Source organism: Micropterus salmoides, unplaced genomic scaffold, assembly GCF_014851395.1.
Source record: "Micropterus salmoides isolate LMB-PRFRI ecotype aquatic unplaced genomic scaffold, ASM1485139v1 Ms_hic_scaffold_13, whole genome shotgun sequence".
NCBI classification, from domain to species: Eukaryota; Metazoa; Chordata; class Actinopteri; order Centrarchiformes; family Centrarchidae; genus Micropterus; species Micropterus salmoides.
Window position 1 is genome coordinate 33,514,539 of NW_024040374.1, and position 8,093 is coordinate 33,522,631.

Consider the following 8,093-nt stretch of genomic DNA (forward strand, 5'->3'; position numbering starts at 1 on the left):
ATCACTGTTGAAATAGTCCGGTTACATTTCCTCCAGGCGTTATAACCTGAGCTCTTTTCACTCCACAGTTGCATCTCTCCCTCCCTGGCACCGGACAGCGGCCCCCGACATGAAGCTTCCAGCGGCGGTTTTTGCAGTTTTTGCATCCATAGCTGTCAGCATTGACGCTACTGTCTACTTCAAGGAACAGTTTCTGGATGGAGGTGCAGTACCGCCGGTTCCATGTCTTCTTGTCCTAAACATTTTGTTTTGTTAAAGTGGCTGGCTTAACTGACTAGAACAGTATCGTTTGGTAGTTTGTCTTCAGTGTGTGGCTTTTTAAAGAACATATTTCTTTAAAATAACCTTAGGCCTACTGCAGTAATGACACTAATAAACAGGCTAGGCCACGTTATGTCTATTAGTTAAGTCAGATATAATGTTAGCTAAAATAGCGTAACACAGCAGTTAAGTAAATACTGTAATATTTTTTTAAATGGACGCTGTCTGAATTTAGTGAAGCAAAATGAATACCAAATAATTCCTCGTAACGTTACTTGAGTTCAAATATTCTTTCACTTTTGATATCGCGCTGAACAGATTGAATGCTTCCAGGTGAAGTCCAGTTCGGCTGCAGTAACGTTTGAACTGCCTGACCTCAATGTGATGAACCAGTTAGAACCAGTTAGAACACAAGTAGAACCTCAAAGGAAATGTAAAAAACCAAACAAAAAGCCAGGAGCCCTGTTAACTACCAAGGTAACAGCAGCGTGAGTGGGTTTAGTCTTTAAATGCACTTGTGTCTGGAGCAGGCAGTGTAATAGATGTGTAATGCAGTTTGGTTGTGTCAGCTAACAGGAAAAGGAAGGAAGTCAGTAACCAGTTGAGGTGGATTGCTGTGTTTCAGATGGATGGAAAAGCCGCTGGCTCGAGTCAAAGCACAAGTCAGACTATGGCCAATGGAAACTGAGCGCTGGAAAGTTCTATGGGGATGCTGAGGCTGATAAAGGTAATTATTATATATTCTGCCATAGACACAGTTGATCCAAATGCATTTGTCTGAAATGGATGCATTTGCATATCTCAAAATACTTGCAGATAGTGTCTTGTCATGCAAATGTAGGTAAAGTGCTTTGTGTGTATATCCTCCTCCAGTACAGCCACTTCACCAAGAATTGTCCTGTAAAGTGTGAGATTATATCCAGGACTGGAAGAACGGACCAGAGGGCCCTGGGGCAAAAATGATCCACAGTGGTCCTATCAACACCCCCAACTCTTCATACTTTTGCCACACCTTTCTTTGTCAGTGTACTCCCAGGCCCCAGGTGTACTCTCTGGTAATTTGACTGAACACAAATTAATTTATTATGCATAAAAAATATATTTTTTTGACATCAGGCCCCTCTTCAAGGAAAAATCATGTCCGTTGGTACCGTACTTTTGCACAAACAAGTCGATGCACAGTAATTCTGGAACTTTTGGGGATCCTGGAGTACCAGGGCCTTGTGTCAATTAACCAATTTACTCAGTTGGTAATCAAGGCTTGTTGATATCCTGAAGCACTACAGGAGGTCACAGAAAAAATATATATTATGTGGGTAAACGTTTACGAATGAAACCTGATCAACAAGAAACCGGTACACATTCACAGGCAAAAGCTGTGGAGAGGTTTGAGCCCAGTGGCCTGTACTACGAAGCAGGGTAACTGGCTTATCCAGGTAACTTCAGGAGTAACTTTGTGACGTCGGGTGTAACTTCCTGATTAACCTGTACTACGAAAGGTGGATAGGTGTTAACCGAGGTCTGTTGCCATGGCAATTTACACCGCATCTCTACACTGCTCCGAGCAGGTTTTGCTGGTGGTTAACTCGAGGTTACTCTGCACGTGGACTACACACCACATCTGTACTCAGTGTTAATGATGAGAAGTAGGCTATTATAGACATCACTTGATAAAATATGTTTAGATTTCATCCTGATTTGTTCCACTGGGGTTGCAGCTGAAATGTTATTTACGTTCACACAGCGAGCCCTGCAGCCTCGGTGATTTTAGGGAGGAGATCTTAATTAACGGGACAGTTTCTTAGATGTAGCCCATCTGTAGGCTGTAACTGAATTCTCCTAAGTGTTTTCATATATTTAGAGTGAGCCAGGGTGGGGGTTAATAAACCGAGAAAATAAATCCTAGATGAAAGTGTCAAATTTACAAGAACTAAAATCGGAAATTCCCTGAAATTAAAGTCACAAAAAATCAAAAATCACATTTCTTCTGAACACGCCCAGTCCATGGCAAAGTCTCTGAGGTGCATGATAGTGATTGTGGGCTAAACTCAAATATTTCCTCACTGCTAAATCTGATGACAAAGTTTAATACAACTTTCCAATGAATGCCTAATGCACAGCAGAAGTGTGTGTGTGTTGTTGCAGCCTTGCAAAGTGAAGTTTCTCTCATAAATGTGTGTCAGAGAATATTCAAGTTTTTTTTTTTTACTTATACAGTAGATTAATCGTGGAAATTCAATTTTGTCTCGGATTATTCCCCCTCTCCGCTGGCTCCTTTTTTTTTTTTTTTTTTTTTTTTTTTTTTTTTTACATTACATTGGATCTTATGTGCAGTTGTACATTTATATCTTAATCATAATACACAAAAGAAGAGCCCATAAAATAGGAAACTCAACAAACGTAACCTATTGGCCTCAGGTGAAGATACCAACGATGGTCATTCAGTCTTGGCCACAGGTAGTCTTAACGACTGTAACGTCGTCACAGCAACAAGGAACACTAACGAACCAGCGGTATCGATGACCCGGGCCAACGACCCCACTGAGGTTAAATAGCTGAGTTTCCCTGCCAGTCAGTCAGAACTGAAGAAGTCCTTTGGATGAGGGACAAAACGTCTTCCAGTATCTTCAACCAAGTCCAGTTGCCCTTGATTTTAACCTTCGTTGGAGAACTATGACCTGGATGACTGAGAATCTTCATAGACAGCCCATAAAAAACTAAGTAGAGAATTAGCCTACAATAAGAACACTGAAAATAATTACAGATTTACTCAAGCCTACAGATGCCAACAAGCCTCCCTGGCTTTGTCGGACACCACGGTGTTAGATTTAGCCATTAACATGTCTTTAAACTCATCATATCCCGACACTATTGTCGGGCATTCTTCTGAGGAAAATACGGAGCATGCGTCATTGCCAAAAAACTCTGCCTGCATAGCCGACTGCGCACCAACTCCAATTAAGTTAGCACCGACTCAACTAACCATCTTATTCACCGTCGTAGTTTAACACCAGTGTAGGTGGTCAGAGTTTGCTTAATAACCCTGAGTTAACTCTGAGTATGTTGAACTCCCTTCCTAGTACAGGCCACTGGTTGCTGACAGCTGTTTTCTCATATTTTTGTCTTATCTGCACCCCCACCAGGTGTCCAGACCAGCCAGGACGCCCGCTTTTACGCACTGTCGGCCCGCTTTGAGCCCTTTAGCAATGAGGGAAAACCCCTGGTCATCCAGTTCACCATCAAGCACGAACAGAAGATTGACTGCGGAGGTGGCTATGTCAAGATCTTCCCCTCTGACCTCGACCAGAGCGACATGCACGGAGACTCCCAGTATTACATCATGTTTGGTGAGTCGTGCTTGTCTTGTGGAGACCTGACCTCAGAACACAGGGTTTTTTGAGGAGAGATCACCTGGAAGGATGCTTGATGCATTTTCCTAACAAGTAATTTTTACATTCAGCTGTTCCATTTTTAGTCATTACTGTGATTCGTCCTTCCTCAAATTAAATAAGTAACATAACATGCCCCGTGTCTCCAGGGCCTGACATCTGTGGATACAGCACAAAGAAGGTTCACGTGATCTTGAACTACAAGGGCCAGAACCACCTCATCAAGAAAGACATCAAATGCAAGGTAGCCACTGCACAAAGTCTGTTGACTAGTTTTGATTTTTGTCTTTTGTGAGTGTGAATTTTGTGAACATTTTGAGAGATGGTTGCTCATTCTAAATTCCCTCTCTCTCCAGGATGACGAGCTCACCAACCTGTACACACTCATCCTGAATCCCGACCAGACATACGAAGTGAAAATCAACAATGAGAAGGTGGAGTCCGGCTCCCTGGAGGACGACTGGGACATGTTGCCCCCAAAGAAGATCAAGGACCCAGATGCCAAGAAACCCAGCGACTGGGACGACAGGGCCAAGATCGACGACCCCACTGACACCAAGCCTGAGGTCAGAGATCATGGCTTAGGTTAATCTTAATTGTATTTCTAGAATACAAGATATGAAACTTTTGAAACTTTCCATGAATGCACGTTACACCTGGGCTAGCTGCAAAATGTTTGGTTAACTTCAAAACCTGGAACTCTCAAATCCTGTTCTTCAAACGTGCCTCACTAATCCAGGGATAACTGCTGTTATCAGGCTGAAATAATCGTGGTAGTTCTCATCCAGCTAATTTGGTACTTTGAGCACATTTTGAGGATTGATTTGTTTGAATTGGTTCGTTTGTATCTAATATTGACCTCATGTTTGGGTTTCACCTCAGAGTCTTGGTCTTGATGTTGCTGTGAATAAGATTCACTATCACTGGTTTGATCTTCAGAACTGTTGTCATTGCAACATTTTCTCAATACATTTCAAGACAGCTTTGAAGAACTGACAAATCGTTGTGTCAGAAAATCTACAATCAAATCAAGCTTTGGTAGTTCTCCATGTGCAGGGCCCAGGTCACATTGCTGTTGTTAGCTAGTGTTGGGGGTGCAACAACTAGTCGACGTAGTTGACAAAAATCGATTATTAAATTCCTTGCTAACGAACAGTATGCTAGTTAGCGAGCTAGCTTCCCGTTAAAGCCGTGTTACTTCTATGAGCTGCAACGGTTTCTATACAGTTTGCTTTGGACAATTTGATTGATTGTTAATGGCGCTGAGAGTCGCACATTTATGATACACAACGGCCGCGTTCACAGTCCAGATGTGCCCCAACTTTACAACCACAAACGATGCATCACTCATGGCGACGTTCCCAGCTGGAGAACATGTTGCTGCCGAGTGCGCAAGATTAGACAAGACCGGACAATTTCATACTTTCTAAAGAAGAGAAAACGGTTCTCCTGTCTGTGCGATTTTTTTTAACTCCCTTAAAAAATCAGAGTTTTGTGAGTTGTTGAGTTAGGGGAAAATATATAAACGTTGTGAAATGCTGTCTACTATAAAATCGTTAATTAATAATTATTATAAACTGTAAATTTGGTAAATGTAATGCATGACGTTATTCCTTTCTTCGTATATGGTGTCAGTTTGTCCCGGTGTGTTGCAGTACTGGCGTGTAAACTTTCTGTTGCTGCAGCAGAAACGTTCATTAAAAGATGCATTTTTGAAAGCAGTATTTATTTTATTGTTGTGACTGTTAATTAGCGCATGCCTAAAACAACCTCAAGTTAAATTTAAAAGCTGATAGCTAAATAAGACGCATTGTGTAATTTTGCAATTCATAATGCGAATAGTCATTATTCGTTTCAATAATCGATAGATTAATCGACTATCAAAATAGTCGTTAGTTGCAGCCCTAGTTAGAGCGTTGCATTTTTACAATTAGTTATATGGTAACTCCATATCTGTCTTCCAGGACTGGGACAAGCCAGAGACCATTCCTGACCCTGATGCAAAGAAGCCTGAAGACTGGGATGAGGACATGGACGGAGAGTGGGAGCCTCCTATGATCACTAACCCAGAGTATAAGGTACGGCAGGAGAAGGAGTGTCTGTCAATGTACTCAATCAGAACTGGACCAAAATAGTCAAGTGACATGCAGTTGTAAGACAATAAAATAGGTGTACGGTGTAATGTTGTTTCCCACATATATACTTTACTTGGGCGGGCCGCCCAGGTATATTAACAGCTGCCAAAGTATATTTGGCGACCCATTTTAGCATTTTTGCAGAGAAACACAGAGAGAGATCTGGTAGACGCAGAATTTTACAATTATGGAGTGACAGTGAACACACCACTGCAGATGTCATTCAGTACCACGTTGGTTTCCATCCACATATGGTGCACCTGTTGCTGTGATAACGGATTTGCAGGTTAGTTTATTAATCGCAGTGACTTTACAAAGTGTAGCCTGCTGCTGATGAGAGAGTCTACAGAGAGACGGGGCAAGCCGGTGTGTTTGAGTGACCGAGCAGAGGTGCAGGATAGTTGTGTGTGAATGTGGGGAGAAGAAAAAGAGAGCAGATTCAAATAGCGAATAACGTGGAGAATTAAGTAGAATTTAAATAATGAAATAACTTACTAGTGATACACCACTTGGTAAAGTTGGGCACAGCTAAAGGCTTGTGACTAAAGTGTGTTTCAAGCTCTACCATCACTAGTCCTAACCACTCTCCTGTTGTCTTTTCAGGGTGAATGGAAACCCAAGCAGATAGACAACCCTGACTACAAGGGAGCATGGGTTCACCCTGAGATCGACAACCCAGAGTACACTCATGACGCCGCTATGTACAAGTTTGATAACATTGGAGTACTGGGCCTGGATCTGTGGCAGGTAAGAAGTGCTGCTGACAGTTCTGGGGTTGAAGTATACGTACAGACTAGTGTCATGCTGTTTGCTTATAAATCCACGGTGAAAGATGATGATGATGATGATAATAATAATCATTTAGGTGAATTCATTGAGTAAACAATATTAATGTGTTTGGTGTGTTTGTTCAGGTTAAATCTGGCACCATTTTTGACAACTTCCTGATCACTGATGATGTCAAAGAAGCACAGGAGTTTGGGAAGGAAACCTGGGGAGCTACTAAGGTAGGCCTGTACTGAAAAACTGTATGTGGAGCCTAGTATAAGCTATATTGTGTATTCTAGAGTAAACGGCACAATGAATATTTTTCATTACCAATGACAGCAGTCAGTGTCTGTGGTCAACCCCGGGAGAAGATAAACTTTGGTCACAGTCTAAATTAATTCATTAGCCACAATTTAACTCCCAAGAACACATGTACATCAAGAACATATTTAGTGAATCCAAATTAAATAGTCATCTGCAGCATGACATGAATGAAAATGTGATGACCTCAAAATACCTGCAGTTATTTTGAGAATAGCCATTAAATGGAATGCAGCACTTCAAAAGCATACTCCTGTTCTGTTAAGAGGACATAAAACAACGTGTCTTTCTCAGGGACCAGAGAAGAAGATGAAGGAGGAACAGGAGGATATGGAGAGGAAACTGAGGGAGGAGGAGGAGAAGAGCAAGAAGGACACTGAAGATGGTGATGATGATGGGGAGGAGGAGGAGGGGAGGAGGAGGAGGAGGAGGAGGAGGAGGAGGGGGAGGAGGAGGGCGAGCACGATGAGGAGAGGGACGATGAGGCTGGGACAGAGGAGGATGGCGACGTCAAACAGAAGGATGAGTTGTAGAGGAAAGGCGGACTGCTGCGTGCTTCTGTCCACAGGTTCAAAAGAACGTCAGAAAATGAGCGAACGCTGGATGGACTCTGGCCTTTCATACAGCAGCCTTTCATTCAGACGAGGTTGGGGTGGGGGGGGTGGACGGTGGGGTACGGTGAGATTTATATTTTGATTCCCTTCTTTTTTTAGCCTCCAAATTAGAGAGGTGTTCCTTCTGTTTGTGTCTGCTTTGGTTGAGAATTTTCTAAGTTAATTAATATGATTTACTGAACGTGGTGTGAGTGCATCCTGCAGTTCCTCACAGAGCCAATCACTTTTTACTAATGCCTTTGTTGGGATGTCCAGTAATGGAAGTGGTGTCTGGTTCATGCACTTTTATTCTTCCTGTGTGATGAAGTACTGTTTGTTTTTAATTGACCCCTTCATAATTTATTCGATCATTCGTTACCTGAAAACATGTCAGTTCCCAAAGCTCTGCTTTTGGACATGCGTCCTTCCTGTGTGATGAGTGAGACTGTTTAGACAAACTGTGATTTGTACAATCCTCATTTTCTCATTGTTCTGAATGAGTGACTGTCCCATGGGCGCACACTGTCTTTGAGTTTCAGTGAATAAATTGAAGCTTCTCTCAACAAGCTGCCGTGCTTTCACTGGTCCTGTGACTGTTGTCAGTCTTATTTCAGTGTGGTATGTGA

The 8,093-nt window shown here is 42.3% G+C and overlaps 1 pseudogene; it reads left to right on the forward strand.

Moving 5' to 3' along the window:
• On the forward strand, positions 1-7,493 carry LOC119901280 (annotated as a pseudogene).
• Positions 7,494-8,093: the final 600 nt, after the last annotated feature.